The sequence below is a fragment of the Phascolarctos cinereus genome, unplaced genomic scaffold (assembly GCF_003287225.1).
Source record: "Phascolarctos cinereus isolate Bilbo 61053 unplaced genomic scaffold, phaCin_HiC Scaffold_5;HRSCAF=322, whole genome shotgun sequence".
Classification (NCBI taxonomy): domain Eukaryota; kingdom Metazoa; phylum Chordata; class Mammalia; order Diprotodontia; family Phascolarctidae; genus Phascolarctos; species Phascolarctos cinereus.
In genome coordinates, this window is record NW_027555958.1 from 474692105 (window position 1) to 474709097 (window position 16993).

The following is a 16993-nucleotide window of genomic DNA, read 5'->3' on the forward strand; positions in this document are numbered from 1 at the left end:
TTGCTGAAATAAATATGATTCTCAGTAATGAGGTTTATTAATTGATTGACAGACTGTCAAAATGGATCCACTAAATCCTCTGGATACATATGTGGGGGGGAAAAGACACTATTTCATTCATTTTAATTTAATCTCCTGCATTACTGTTGGACTTTTGGTTTATATTTCTCTTTTTTTATTTTTTCTAAGTTTGCAGAAGTCAAGTCATGTGATTGAAATCAACTTAAATTCTGATAGGTTTTAATTTTTTAGGCTACTAAAAACCAGGAAAATCTAAGATAGTATAATTCTAAAAAAGTATCTTTTTAGTGAGTAGCCTAGAAGTTTATTTTAATCAATCAACATTTATCTATTAATTGCCCACACATTACATTCCAGGCACTATGCCATGCAAAGTGAAAACTGGGGGGAAAAATGTTTAACATCCTTGTCCCTGAAAGTCTGAAACAATCCTTTATCAAGGAGTTTCCATCCCGTCATTTCTATCCTTTCTCTTATTTCAGCTGATTTGATTTATCCATAAGATTTTAAGGCCTTCTGTCAACTGCTTTATTTTGTTATTTTAGATATTTTCCTAATTTTCCTGTCTGAATTTTTATCCTATTTTTCCTTTTTATTTTTCATTTGTCATGTATTTTTGGATGGAACATTTCAGGATTCTGACTCCTGATCTTATCATACCAGTATTTTGGACTACTTACATGGAATCGTATTTCTAAGAAAATACAGAGAAAATTCACATAATGTATTAGTTGATATTGGTTCAGAACTTCTCTTCTTACCCTCAATGCCTTCGCAGATAAAATGTAAGAATTAGCTACCATTTTAAAAAGGTGCAATCTTTGAAAATGCTAACAACTAGATATAACAAACGTAAGAGATAGCAGGAATATAAAAACACAAACAGAGGTTTCCATTTATGACTTCCAAAAGAGAGACAAGATTTCTTGATTCCTTGTGAACTAGAGAAGCGAAGGAAAAGGCAAATTAAGTCGGTGTGTTCTCCTGTAGGTTTGCTTTATCAAATGTTGACGTGGTTAAGCAAACAGGATGGAGAAACAAAGATGGCTGCTCCTAAGAAAGGCAGGTCGGTAGCAGTCCCAGGAGACCAATAGTTAATTAGCAACTTGGATCAGAGTGATTTCAAAGGAAATGAGAACAGAATCTGCCCCATGGGCTTGCCTGGTCACTGTGAGTTGTTTCCCACATCAGCACGGAGGTGGTCTATGACCCAAATTTGAAGCATATTATTTACATGTCTTCCTACCATCCTAATTCTGTTGCACCTAAGCTACATTTTGTCTCTCCATAACAGTGAGTCTGAGGTTTAAAAAAAAAACGGTACCTGGGTCCTTCCTTTCTCTTTAATAACTGTGGTTGTTGTTGTTGTTGTTGTTGTTAGAGCTCTTGTCACATGTTGCAAGATGTGTTTGCCGATGATGCACTACCAATTATCCTCCTTTTCCTGACTTTCATGGAGGGAGAAATAGAAGGGATCACAAAAGTCACCTAGTACCATTTTCGCAGATAAGAAAACTGAGGTTTGGCAATATTATGTGCCTTTACAAGGTCACTGAGCAGGTAAATAGCAGTCCTGGAATCTGGACCCAATTCCACTCTTTCAAATTCAAGCACTTTCCACAATGCTATGCTAGAGAAATTCTGTGAAAAAATGGCATTTCTTTCTTAGTCAAGATACTCTTTACTCATCATATAGAGATGTCCATTTAATGAAAGGCAGTTACACAGCAAAATAAATTATACCAGCACCTAGGAGTTCTATCTCCAATAATTTCTCTCACTTCCTAAAATCTGAAATTACCTTGGGAACTTCTGGATATGTGAGAATCAGGAAGACAAAAATTGATTTTAAGGTGTTAAAAGAAGATATTTACAAGTAAGATTGCCTTCTTTTATAGTTTTTGACAAAGTGAATTACAAGAAACCTTAACCCATTAGTAAAAGGACAAAGTGTTATGAGTGATAATGCTTTCTCCACACCAAAAGCAAAGAAAACAAAAACCAGGAGGTTGTGAGAAATGATGAAAGAATGAAGCAAGGTCAGAGTTTTGATTGCCTTGGACCATTGGAGTTTGCCATGAAGGTTTTAAAAAAATCCATAATAGATTATTTCACTACTATATGTGACATACATTATTTAGTACAATTACTATCACCATCATTATTGTAGGTGAATTATTTCATCACAGTAGAGAAATTATGAAGTAAGAATAGAATGGGATGTCTTGGGAGGCAGTGGGTTCCCTCTGCTACAGATCCTCAAACAGAAATTGGAAAATCACTTGGCCATTATGCTGTAGGGCCTATTCATTCTGTAAACAGCTTGGGTCAGATGGACGTTGAGATCCCTTTCAACTCTCAAATTCTGAGAATCAATGAAACTGCCTTCATCAATGGGGACAAAGGACTCTACTATCCCTTAGAATCTTAAAGAGCATTGAGAAGTTCAGCTATTTCCTCTTGCTAAGAGCTGAGTATGTGTTAGGACAACTGAGGCTAGATTTTCAAACACTGATTCTAGTATAACTCCATCTGTGAATTGTTCTCTATCCACAGTGCCATTATTATCAAGGCAGGCATGTGGCACAGCTTGGTATAGCTCTGGTAAAAGGAAGGCCTGACCCCTTAGCCTCAGAGGCTTACTAGGTTTTATGACTGTGGTCAAGTCACTTAATCTCTGCCTCAATTTCCTCAACTGTAAAATAGAGAAAATAAGAGTACTATCTTCACATGGTCATTGTCAGGATCAAAAGAGACAATATTTGTAAAGCATTTGGCCTTCCTTTCCTCCTTCCTCTTTTCTTCTCTTCTTTCTTTACTATTCCCCTTTTTTTGCTTTCCTTTTTTTTTAACTTCTTTTTATATTTCATTTTTTACATCTCTGATAAAGTCTATGTCTCCTAGATGAATTGCCTGGCTTTTTTCGTTCCCACATTTGGAATTACTGAAGTGGTAGAATTATGATTAAGTTGTCTTCACTGCCTATTGCTATCACTTTACTCTTTCTAGAAGAAGTGCTCTATAATATTAGAGATAGGAAATGAATGTAGATGTTCTTTTTCTACTTCTTCATGTCAATCTTAACAGGATTTTGTGACTTCAGGAAAAATAACTTTGCTTTTCAAATTCATGTGTTTACTCTATCTTTGCATTTAATAATTTAAATATATTTTGTGTTTTGGCATTGTGTCTTCTGTGTTCATTATTCCTATCTCTGTATTTCCCCTGATATTCTGAGTCCTTTATTTTTCTTTGGACTATTCTTTTCATATTTCAACATTTTACTTTTTTCATATTATTCTGGAATCAGCATGATTAGGGTAATTATGTAATTATGATGAAAGTGTGTTGCAGCAGAAAAAAAAACTAGGTTTGGATTCAGGGAATTTGGGTGCAAGTAATGTCTCTGTATTTTATTACCACTGTGACCTTGAATAAGAAAATTAACATATCTGATTCCCAGTTTCCTCATCTGTAAAAACGACCTCTAAAATTCCTATTAGTTCTGAATCTATGACTATCATAGCCAATAATACAATTGTATTGCCTTCTTATAAATTCTTTCTGGAAATATCTTTAGCATTATTAAAAATAATCAATTTCTATTTTAATTGCTGAATACCCTTCTTGACAATTAAGTAATTACTTATTGACTAATGTCTTGATGCACATATATTTTTCAACCCCAGATTGAGTAGAACTGGATAGATCTGGTAAATCTGTGGAACAGATATTGCATTTTTCTATCTTCCAGATTTCTCCCCTGGGTAGTAAGCAGTAATCAGTTCTGGTTTGATTATCACTTATTGCAGAAAAAAACGTGTAAAGCCTTTTTCATTAAGATGGTTTCAATCCTCATGGATCCAGTCTCAACAAGAAATTGTGTCTCTAGCTGATTAGAAGTTGATGTGTGCACCAGCATTGGGTATCCATCTTCATAAGTGACTAATGCACCAGAATATATTGGCACTGAAATATTTTGGGAGGTTGTACTTTGAAAAATCAAATCTGCAGTCACATGCCTCATTTTAGATGACAGAGGGCCTCATTCCAAATAACTCATTTCAATGGAATGAAAGATGCTGCCCATACTGTAGTCACCGCTGATACTTGACTGTGTCTCTTCTATAGGTTTTATCCAGGAGTGTTCATAATACTTGCAGTAAGTCACTCAATAAACATTTTCCATACCTTGTATGACTGTATCTCTAAGTGTTCTTATTTACATTTTAGCTCTTGTTTTTAATTTACTACAATCCATAAATATTCATTATAGCTCTCTGGGACTTAGAGTCAGGAAGAGCAAAGTTCAAGTCATATTTCAGACATTGCCTAGATAAGTGATTTTGGGCAAGCCACAGAACCTCTCTGGACCTCAGTTTCCTCTTCTACAAAATGAAAGAGGTTGAATGCAATAATCTCATGTCCTACTCTGATTCAAACAACTGCTAGGTGCCAGACACTGTTCTAGCCAATGGGGTTTTCAAAAGATGAAAAACAATTTAAGGACATTACAATCCATTGGGAGAAAAGTTCAGAAAAAGGTCTGCTTTAAGATGTGGTTCCTCACCTAAGCCTCATTTAATCATTAAAAAAAAAAGATGCTTCCTCATTGCTAAATTGTTGGGTAACTTCCTATAGATGTCCCTCCTCATTGACTTTTTGATTCTATACTTGGATTTCAGGCAGTAGAAGCTCCATTCTGAGCTCACCATCTCATATTTTACAAGTCCAATGTCTTGTTGTTTGTTTTTACAGTTCTCAAATAACACCAACAATATATAAAATAAATATTATTTAAAAACCTGAAAAATGAGCCCATGTATACACCATTTGGGCAATATATGGTCCTTGCTGGAAATCTAGTCAAGACTTGATGACTAATTATTGGCAGTGTTGTAGACAGGATTCTTGTTCAGGTCCTAGTGGACCTAGGTCATTGCCAAGACCTTGTCCATCACAAAGGTTAAGGGATTATATGGGGAAAAAATACACACAGACTCACACAGTAGTGATCCTCCACATAATTTATTTTTAAATTCCATCAAGGCACATACTGATGTGTTGTCTTTTATTTTGTGTAGTTGTATGTTTCTGTATTTGTTTTAATATTTAAGAAAGATCTGAAATTTTTTTAAGCCTGGGGAATCTCGTTTTGAGAACTTTTTTCACAGATCCATAAGAAATAGTAGATAAGTCCTCGTTGATAAGTGCCTGAGGCACACAGATGTTAAGCAGGTTTTACAAGGTCGTGGACCTAATAAGTAAGAAGCTCAATTTCAACTGAGACTCCTTTTAATCCAGACACAGCCTTCCATCAGTAAGGACCCACACAGCTTATTCTATATATGAAAATAAATGTGTGTATTTAATGATTCATTGTGAAAGGTGGATTTTTTTTTCTGCTTACCCTATGTGTCATTACTTAAACACAAATTTTTCTATGAATCTTTATTTTTTTAATATATTTTTTAAAAATTTTTAGGCAATTGGGGTTAAGTGACTTGCCCAGGGTCACACAGCTAGTAAGTTTCAAGTGTTTGCTCAGAGGCCAGATTTGAACTCAGGTCCTCCTGACTTCAGGGCTGGTGCTCTTTCTACAGCACCACCTAGCTGCCCCTATGAATTTTCATTTTTGTGACATCTATGGACACGTTGTATTCTTTTTCACTAATAAAATAATATATTCAGCCATTCCCCAATCATTAGATAGACATCATATATATAGGTATGTTGTATATACACATGTATGTATATAATACATATTTGTGTATGTATAATATATATTGTATATTACTGTATATATATACATAATATATACAATCATGTGTGTGTATAATTTCCTTATTGCTAATAAGAGTGAGAATATATGTATATGTATGTGTGTGTGTATATATATATATATATATGTATTGCTAAATATAAATCAAAATTTTAAGAATCTTTTAAATTAGCATGCTTTAATTCTAATGGATTTGGGCTCACTAAGAAATTTTCTCTGTATCTCTCCCGAAATAATTATTCCAAAAAAGGCTAAATTCAACATGAGATTCATTACATGCCATTCATTGTTAAGTGATTATATTTTTAAAGATTTAGTGCAAAAGAATACCTAAACACTAGTAATATCTAAAAGTAGAAGGTGCTGCTTTAGGGAGGTAGTAGGCAATCTCTCCTTAATGGCCTTAAAGAAAGGACTGATGGCTCCTTCTAGTTATTTTCTGCTTGTGATTCCCCATTCCTGTTGGGCCCCTCCACACACTAGACTTTACAATCCAAATAATGTACATTCTGTCTATTACCTAATTACATCTGCTTAAGATATGCCTCCTGGCTGGAATGCATACCATTCCCGTCTTAAACTTCTAAAATCCTTATTTTCTCTAGTCTCATCTCAGGGACTACCCCCTATCATTCTTGACAACACTCGCTACCATCCCACACCTTCGTAGAAACTTTTGATCTCTCCCTTGGGCCCTTCATAACCCACCTCTGATTATATTTATCTCTGTAAACATATTATCACATAAAATGAAAGATTCTTGATGTCAGGACTGTTTTAAAAATGCATATCTTTTTAAAAAATTTATTTTATTTTTAATTTATGAAATAAAACAAGTATTTCCATAACAAAGTATACTTAAAAGATGATTGCACATGAAACTGCAAATCTATGTATGATTTGCTATTCCTTTTCACTATATAATAAAATTATCATATAAATTTCTTTTTTTCTTTCTCCCTCCCACTCCAGAGATGACTACCTTTAGATGCACATGATGCATTGCTATGCACATGTGAGAGTATGTATAAGTATATAATTTTATACACATATATTATGCATGTGTATGCTCACTTGATTGTTAAATATTTTGTACTGCATGAGATGTGTATTATCATTATCACCATTTTATGGACACGGCTAAGAAAAGTTAACTGTCTTGCCCACGGTCACACAAATCAAAGTGGATGAGGAATACCTTTGAGAGCCCTCACACCTGATTCTTTCCTATTTTTCCAGATTCTTTAAACTTTATAAATTGACACTCTCGTGTCATTTCTGATTTAGTGGCACTGACTGACCTCCTTCCTGTTCCTTTACATGGCATTCCCCATATCCAAATTTTTGATGTCTGCAATACTCTCATTTTCTATCTTGAACACCTGCCTTCTTTGCCTTAATACCCCACCTTCTACATGAACTTTTTATAAGGCTCCCCTTCAATTAGTTCTATTTGTTTTTGTCTCTGATTTCTCATCTTTTGTACTTCGTGTTTGAGTTGTATCTCTGCCATTAGACTTTCAGGTCCCTAAGGTAAGAGTTTTTTTCCTTTGTTTGTTCCTTTGCTGATGTTTTAAGAACTGTTTTTAAACAAGTACATATTATTTTGCCCTTATAGAAGGGCCCACATGGAACTCATTTCACCAGCTCTTTATTTGCCAGTCCTTTAACTTTACCAAAGACCTTTTCTTTTCTTCTGTGTATAATCCTAACTCACTTGAACCAACAACAACAAAAACAATAAAAGATAGTCAGAACTCTATTAAAAATCAAATCTATAATCTATGGAGATAAATTAAATATCATCACCAAATACTAATTTCCTACCCGAAGTTTTTTTAATAAGCTAAAATACCTGTTTTGGGCGTAGAAAAGGAAAGTTATATGAATGACAGTTTTCATCCATTGAAAAAGTTTATTATTGTGTAAATAAAAAGACAACAATATTCAAGGATGAATAAGTCGGACCATAATATATACATAATGTTTGTAAGCAATTTAGGGAAAGTTTATCTTATTTCTATTGCATTTTTGATCATTTGTTAAAATTACCTTTAATGTGTCGTTGGATATTTGAGCATTATTCACTCAAATGTTCCAGTTGGCCAGAGCCCTGACAAAATTACACTCAGATTGTTAAGAGGAGACAAAGATGATCATCTGTGATTTCTTCTGTGTTATATGACAGCTAAGTGCCATGATAAGTTATTTCTATCTCCAATGGGGTCAGAGGTCTTGGCTCTGTTCCAGAACTCTGACAAGTTCTGTCATAATAGACTTTCCTTTGCTCCTTGAGGAACTACTTGAACAAGTATGCATTGTCAATATGTGCACAATCAATCCCAAGTGTTTGAAAGAAAAAAAAATCCCCAGTTACATTGCTTGTTAATAGTGAAACAGGATCTTCCTTTTCATGGACAGAGAAGTACATGATGATGGTAAAGAAAATGTGAGGGAGAAGACAATGAGGCTTTGAAACAAGTTTATGCAATAGCCACACAATCCTTGGGAGTATACATCAACTCAAATGACATTTCATATTTGCCATTGGCTAAATGAAAACTTTACCCATTTACATATAAGCTTTTTTGAATCATGAGCTGTTTTGGTTTCTTTGGCATGCTTTTCTTTGCCTCACCAGTGCTTAGCACAGTTCTTGGTAAATAGAAACTGCTTAATAAATAAATGTGTTATGATTAATATTTAAAATACATTTTGAAATAACTTTTATGATGTATTTGGTGGAATATTCTCTTAGCACTAGCTTTGATTGAGTCTAGCTTTGAATCTCACCGTTTAAATCGTTGTGGGAAAATGACTAAATTTAAATCTTTCTGCAAAATGGAGATAATATCTATAGCACATACTTCAAAGGATTATTCAAGAGATCATTTATGTCAGTTTTAATTGTAATGATAAAAATGATTTCCACAGGTTTCATTTGATTTTAAATCATATCCAGATATCAATTTTGAACTGAATTGAACTATCAAGGTTTTTTAGTGTCTAAAATATTTAACATTTTTAAGGAACAGGCCCTAAGAGATTAAGTGAGTCACCCAAGGCCAACCTGAGAGTAGGCAATCTTACCCTGAGTATAGCTCCTGGCACTTTCAGAAAAGATTCATCTGTGGATGGTGGATCAGAGAGAAGAATGAAAATGTTAAATACAGAATTTGATTGTTTTTTTTTCTACATGTAACACATAGTAGGCAATGAATAAATAATGAATATATATAAAATGAATGAACTTTCACAGCATGAAAGCAATGTATTAAGGTTTCTACATTCATCTACCTATACAGAGAGCATTAAAACCTATCTGTGTTACAATAATGAACCTAAACATATATATATATATATATATATATATATATATATATATACATATATATATACACACACATATATTATACATACATACATATATACACATATATGTGTGTGTGTGTATACCTATGATTCTATATGCCTATACATGTACATGATATTTTGTTCTTAATTGTGAGAGACTACTTAAAAAACAATATACGCAATTCTTTGGAATTTTCACTTTGAACTTTGTCCTGCAAAGGTCTTTGATGAATATTGTATTTCTCTTTCCTGTCACCAGCCCCATTAAAATACAAGGTTTCTTTAACTATCTCTTTCATCTCTTGTCCTAGAGATGTTCAGAAGACAGGCGGTGCCAAATAGCATGCTTTGCATTCGAGGCAGAATGTGGCCAGTTAAACTTCCAAGTTTTAATGTAAGGCAGTAAAAAAAAAAATCCTACCGGACTGACTAAACATTTCCTAGAGCATGAAAACACCTATGAATCCTCTTGCCCCACTTTAAACAAAGTTAAATTTACAAATCATAAATACTGAAAGCTTTTCTCACTAATATAAGTTCGGTATTCTAACCTTGCCTATCAAATTTCCTCTACTTATAGGCCTGGAATATTTTCATTATCGGCTCTATCTTGAAGGGGTCTGGGGCAGCTATTTCTGTTTGTGATGGGCTGAAAATGCTTATGGGTATGTTCTGGGAAGTAATGAGTAGGGTGGCTCATTTGAGGGTTAGATCCAAACGTTTGTCTTTTGAGCTCAAATACCTTCTTGATTACTGCATATTTAAAAACATCTTACAAGTTTATATTGCTTTTGTTGCTGTTGTCATTCATAAGCATTTATCCCCAAAATTCACCTTCCCTTCCACTTGCCAAAATGGACATGGTAATGAAATAGTCCATATTTAAGTGGCTATTGTCCTGGAGCCTTATTACTTTTGGAGTCTTACTACTATCATTGGTAGTGGTATTTTAATTGTCCTTCCTAGAATATATTATGGAGTAATAAGCACATGCACACATGCGCGTACATATGTATGTGCACATGCACATATATATATTTATAAATTTAAAAATATAGAATGCTTTAGATATGTTATCTTATTTGATCATCTCTGTACTCTTATCAGGTAGTTATTATCTGCCCCTACCTCAGAGGAGAATAACCTCTTACTTTAAGATGCAATGGATAGATCCAGGATGGCAGAGAAAAGGCAGGGACTCACCTGAGCTCTCCCCGCAAACCCTCCAAAGACCTTGAAATGATGGCATAAAACAATTCCTGGTGTGATAGAATCCACAAAAGGATGGGGTAGACCAATTTTCCTGCCAAAGGCAAATCAGAATGTAGGTAGGAAAGGTCTGTACCTGGGTAAGAGTGGAGCACAGTCCAGTGCAGGCCACTCCCACACAGCCCCAGCAAACCAGGACTTGGGAGACACTGAATTGACAACAGAATTTCCAGAACTCTCAGCACACAGGTACTAAGGGGGTCAAAAAACTGGTCAGAAGGAGATTACAGGGGTCTCTTTGACACTGGGGGCAGGGATTCATTGCTATGCCCATACTTGGATTTGGGTTGCAGATCTGGGTGGTAGTTCTAGGGCAAGGAGTATTAGCATAGCAGAACTTGTGGCCACAGTGAAGCCTCTCCTCTTAGTCCTAGGGCAGAAAAGAGTGCTTGTGGTCATTCAGACAAGAACACATGTCAGGAGACTAGTGAACACCTCTCCTTAGTTCATACTACCTTGTAAGAACTGAAAACTAACAGGTTCCTAGAAATATCTCTGAAAACAGCTGCACAAAACCCACCAACCTTGGGACAGTGCATCCTCCACCCTGGAAACAGAGCCCCATTCTAGCAAAGAGTTAAAAGTCAAGAAATAGGTTGGAAAAATGAGCAAACAGAAAAAAAAGGCTATAGAAAGTCAGTAGAGTGACAAGACCAAATCAAACACTCAGAAGAAGGCAGCAAAGGCAAAATCCCTATATCTAAAGCAAAAAAGATAAATATGAATTAGTCTCAGGCCACAGAGGAGCTCCAAAAGGATTATAAAAATCAAGTTAGAGAGGAACAGGTAAAAATTGGGAAGAAAAATGAGAGTGATGCAAGAAAATCATGAAAAAAGAGTCAACAGCTTGGTAAAAGACATGAACAATAATTTTAAAATAACACCTTAAAAAAACTAGACTAGGCCAAATGGTGTAAAAAAAAAAGGCATAAAAAAGCCAATGAGGAGAATAATGTTTTAAAAAGCAGAATAGACCAAATGAGAAAAAAGACACAAATTCAGAAAAGAACCCATTAAAAAAACAGTATTGGGAACATAGTAAAGGAGGTACAAAACCACAATGAAGAAAATCAGTCCTTTAAAATTAGAATTGAGCAAGTTGAAGCTAATAATTGAGACATCAAGAAACAGTAATACAAAACTAAAAGAATTATAAAATAAAAGACAATGTAAAATATATCATTAGGAAAAATAACTGACCTCAAAAATATGTCCAGGAGAGATATTATAAAAACTATTGAACTTCCTATGAAAAAAAAAAATTACAAAAAAGAGCCTGGATAGAATCTTTCAAGAAATTGTCAAGGAAAACTGCCCTGGTATTCTAGAACTAGAGGGTAAAATAGAAATGGAAATAATCCATTAATCACCTCCTGAAAGAGATGATAAAAATGAAAGCAAGTAACAGCCAATTTCCAGAGGTCCCAGGTCAAGGAGAAAATATTGCAAGCACAAAAATCCAGAAAGAAAAAAAAAACCTCAAGTATCATGGAGCCACAATCGGGATAACACAAGATTTAGCAGCTTCTACTTCAAATGACTGGGGATTAGAATATGATTTTCTAGAGGGCAAAGGAGCCAGGACTAAAACCAAGAATCACCTACCCAGCAAAGCTGAGTATAATCAATCAGGTAAAAAAAAATGGGTATTCAATGAAATCCAGGATTTTCTAGCCTTCTTGATAAAAAAAGAGAGCTAAATGCAAAACTTAACTTTCAAATGAAAGATTCAAAATAAGCATAAAAAGGTAAACAGGAAAGGTAAATCATAAGGGACTTAATAAGGTTAACCTTTTTACATTCTTGCATGGGAAGATGACACTTGTAATTCATAAGAACTTTCTCATTAGGGCAGTTAGAAACAATACCTATAGACAAAGGGCACAGGTGTGAGTCGAATATAATGGGATATCTAAAAAAAATAAAAATAAGGGGTGAGAAAGAATGCTGTGGGAGAAAGGAAAAGGGAGACATAGAATGTGGTAAATTATTTCACATAAAAGAGGAAGGTAGTGGAGAAGAAGATAGTAGAGGTGGCAGGGAATGCTTGAATGTTATTCATCAGAATTGGCTCAAAGAGTGAATAATATACACACTCAATTGGGTATAGAAATCTATCTTGTCCTATAGCAAAGTAGGAGAGGAAGGGAATAAAAGAAGTGGGCATAAGGGTCTCATAGAACAGAAGGTGGATTGGGACAGGGGGTGGTTAGAAGCAACAAAAAAGTTTTGAGGTAGGATAGGGTGAAAGGAGAGAGTATAGCATAAATGGGGAAATTAGGTGGAGGGAAATAGAGCTAGCAATCATAAACATATAAAAAAGTTCTTTTCAAAGCAAGTTTACCTGATAAAGGTCTCATCTTTCAACTATATAGCAAAGAGTCAAATCTATAAAAAGAGTCATTCTCTAAATGGCAAATGACCAAAATATATAAATGGTCAGTTTTCTGATGAAGTAATCAAAGCTATCAATAGCCATATAAAAAAAATAGAAATTGCTATTGATTGGAGAAAAGCACATTAAAATGATTCTATGGTACTACCTCACACCTATTGGACTGGCTAATAGAACAGAAAAGGAAAATGAAAAAATGTTTGAGGGGGTATGAGAAAATTGAGACACTAATGCATTGTTGGTGGAGTTGTGAATTGATTGAACCATTATGCAGGGCAATTTGGAACTATGCTCTAACATTCATAGGAGCTCCTTTCTGGAAGAAAAGAGTTGGAAGTTGATTGAATTCCCACCAATTAGGGAATGGCTTAACAATTTATGGCATATGACTGTGATGGAATTTTGTTGTACTATGAGAAATGATAAGCTAAATTCTCTTGGAAAAACATGGAAAGACTTGCACAAATTGATGCAAAGTGAAATGAGTAGACCGGGGAAACACTGTGCACGGTAACAACAATATTGTGGGATGATTAGCTATTCTCAGCAATACAATGAGCCGAGATAATTCCAAAGGATTTGTGATGAAAAATGATGTCCATCCCCAGAGAGAGAACTAAGGGAATCTGAGTACACATCAATGCATGCTTTTTTAAAAAAATATATTTTTCTTAGGTTTTAATTTTTGATCTATGTTTTCTTTTACAACATGACTAATAAAGAATATGTTTTACATCACTACATGTAGCCTAAGAGAGATTGCTTTTCTTCTCAATGAAGGGGGTATGTAGGAAGGGAAATAATTTGGAACTCATTTTTAAAAATGAATATTGAGAAAATTCCATGTGATTGTAGAAAAATATAATGCTAAATGGGAAAAAAAAAAGATGCAATGTAGGCAATCATTAGGTGGTATGGTGGGTAGAGTACCAACTCTGGAGTCAGGAAGACCTGTGTTCAAATCCACCTTCAGCTTACTAGCTATATGACCCTGATCAATCCACCTAACGTCAATTGCCTAAAAAATGTAATGGAGGCAACATATTCTGCATGAAGCCTTTTCTGACCTCCCCTTCCAACTACTACTACTATTCTCTCTCCAAAATTTAAATATTTCCATATGAATATACTTACCAACTTGTTTATGTTTTTCTTTTTAATGTACTTTTCAGCTCCATTAGACTTTAAATTAGATCCATGTATAGAGGGCTAGGTCTAGAGTCAGGGAACCCTGACTTCAAAGCCCTCCTCAGACATTTACAAGATGCATGACCCTTGCCAAGTTACTGTACCTCTATAAGAAGTCATAATTTCTTCATCTATGAAATGAGGATAATATAATAATTCATAGAGTTTTTGCAAAGATTAAATATGATGAAGAAAGTGTTTTGCAAACCTTAAATTGCTCTTTTCAAATAGGCAATTTTTTTTCATACTTACATCCACATGCCTGGCACACGGTACTAAATAAATTCTTGTTGATTGATTTTACAGATTAGGAAGCTGAGGCAGAGACAAATGACTATATCAAGATAACACAATAAATAGCTGAGGCAAGACTTGAACTCGTGTCTTCCAAACTCCATGAAAAATATTATCTGCACCTTTAAGAAACATTGGAATAGTATCACAAATTATGTCCATCATTCCAAAATGCTTTAGGAATCTTCATGACAGTCACCAAATTCTTTCTGAAAGAATGGAATGCTTAGGGACAGATAGGTGGTGCAGTAGATAGAGCACTGGCCCTGAAGTCGGGAGGACGTGATTTCAAGTCCAGCCTCAGACCAAACACTAGACAGTTACTAGCTGTGTGACCCTGGGCAAGTCACTTAACCCCAATTGCATAAAAATGATAAAAAAAAAAAAGAATAGAATGCTCAGTCATAGAATAAGGTGGAAAAGGATATAGTAATAGAATCACAATTTCAGAACTGGGAAAGATTCTAGACATCATCTAGTCCATCCACAATGTCATGTATTTGAGGGTACTGAGGTCCGAGGGTACTGAGGCCCAACGGTACCAAGTAACATTTCTTAATTTCCAAAATGGCTAGCCAATAATAAAATGCAGGGAAGTAGCTTCTCCCAAGAAAGATCACAAGTCATAGGTGGAAAGTGGTGATGGTGGTTGTTGTTTTCTTTTCTTTTTCCTGAGGGACTCTGATATTGAGCCAACGTTCCCTGCTGTAAATCCTGGATCTGCCCCTTATTTACTCTGTGATCTTCAGGGAATCTTACCTCTTCTGGACCTTCTTTCCCTTCTTTGGTAAAATAGGGGGCTTAAATTAGATGACTTCTAAAGCCCTTTCATCTTCATCTACGTGGCTTATGACCTTTCTCCTCTCATCTGGTGTCCAATATCCTATGGTATTACAAGTCTTCTGAGGGACTAGAGAGAGAATACATTTGCTTCATTAATGTCCTTTCCTCACCATTTATTTTCCTCCATCATATGACAAGCCCTGCTCCAAGAGAGCTGACATTTTAGAAGGAAATTGAAAAGCCATTTCAAGCTAGATTGTTTTGTCTAAAAAGACAAAGATCAGCTTATACCTAGGAAGTTATTTCGATCTGGCCCTTTGCCTAAAGTCCTACTCCAAATACCATATTATCTGCAAGATGACAGGATCTGAGTTAGAATTCTGTTAGATATTCCCTAGCTCGAAAGGCCTAAGTACAAGACCCACTAAAATCTTCCCTCTATTTTGGGTGTCAGTTGGTGGTTGGTTTTGGATATGGGCCTGGCCAGGTTCAAGGAGTCTTATTAGCAGAAGACTATCAGTTATAACGGTGAGAGCTACAAAGTGACCAATGAAAAGCATCTACTCATCACATTCATAGACTCCCAGAAGCACAGAGGCATAAGATTCTGAAAAAGATATTGAGTCCAACTCAAGTCTTCTGTGTGTATGTCCACTGTATCATGCCTCAAAGTTGACATCTAACCTTGGCCTAAAGATATTCAAGAAATGTGAATAAATGCTTCCTGACTAAGGCCATTCCATTTTGGGTGTCTCCAATTATTGAGAAAAGGTTCCTTGTCATAAGCTGAAATATTTATTTTTTTTTCTTTTTTAATTTCTACTCATTGCCACTGACTTTGCTCTCAAAAGCCAAGCAGAACAATTGCAATCCACTTTGGGATAGCTTGAATTGTTAGGAAAATGTACTAATCTTTTGTTCTTGTTCAGTTTTTCGATCACGTCTGACTCTTCCTGATACCATGTACCATAGTACACTAGGCCCTTTTATCTTCCACTATTTCTCTAAATTTGTCCTAGTTTGATTTTGTTTTTCTTATGATACTATCTATCCATTTCATCCTCTGCCATCCCCTTTAGCCTTCAATTTTCCCCAACATCAGGGTCTTTTCCAATGTGTCCTGTCTTCTCAATACATGGTCAAAACATTTAAACTTCAGCTTCAGTATTTGACCCTCTAGTGAATAGCCTGAATTAATTTCTTTAAGTATTGACTTATTTGCTGTCCAAGGGACTCTCAAAAATAGTCTTCAGCACCACAATTTGAAAGTGTCCATACTAGGGTGTTCAGTTTTCCTTGTAGTCCAACTCTTACAGCCATACATTAGTATTGGGGAAAAAACAAAATGTGAAACAAAATAAAGCATAGGTTTGAGTATTCAGACGTTTGTCAACAAAGTGATGTCTTTGTTTTTAGTATACTGAGCAGATTTGCCCTAGCTTTCCTTTCAAGGAGCACGTGTCTTAATTTCATAGCTACAGTCACTGTCTGCAGGGATCTTGGAGCCCAAGAATATACAATTTGTCACTGCTTCTATTTTTTTCTCCCTCTATTTTCCAGAAAGACATAGGACCAGTTTCAAAGGCCTTACTTATTGTGATGTTAAGCTTCAGGCCAGCTTTTCCACCCTCTTCTTTCACTCTCATCAAGAGGCTTCTTCAGTATTAACTGATACGAAGTCCAAACTTGCCCAATAAGAAACTTGAACCCACAGCTCCTGCTTCTGACAGAACAAATATTATCCTTCTTAGATGTGATGGACTTTCAAGTGGTTGAAGACAATTCTGGCCCCCCTTGCCCCCAGCTGACTTCTTTCAAATTAAAGATCCCTTTTTTTATTCAACTTCTCATGTGGTGGGGAATTAGGAAGCTTCACCATCCTAACTACTTTCACCTGCACATTCTAG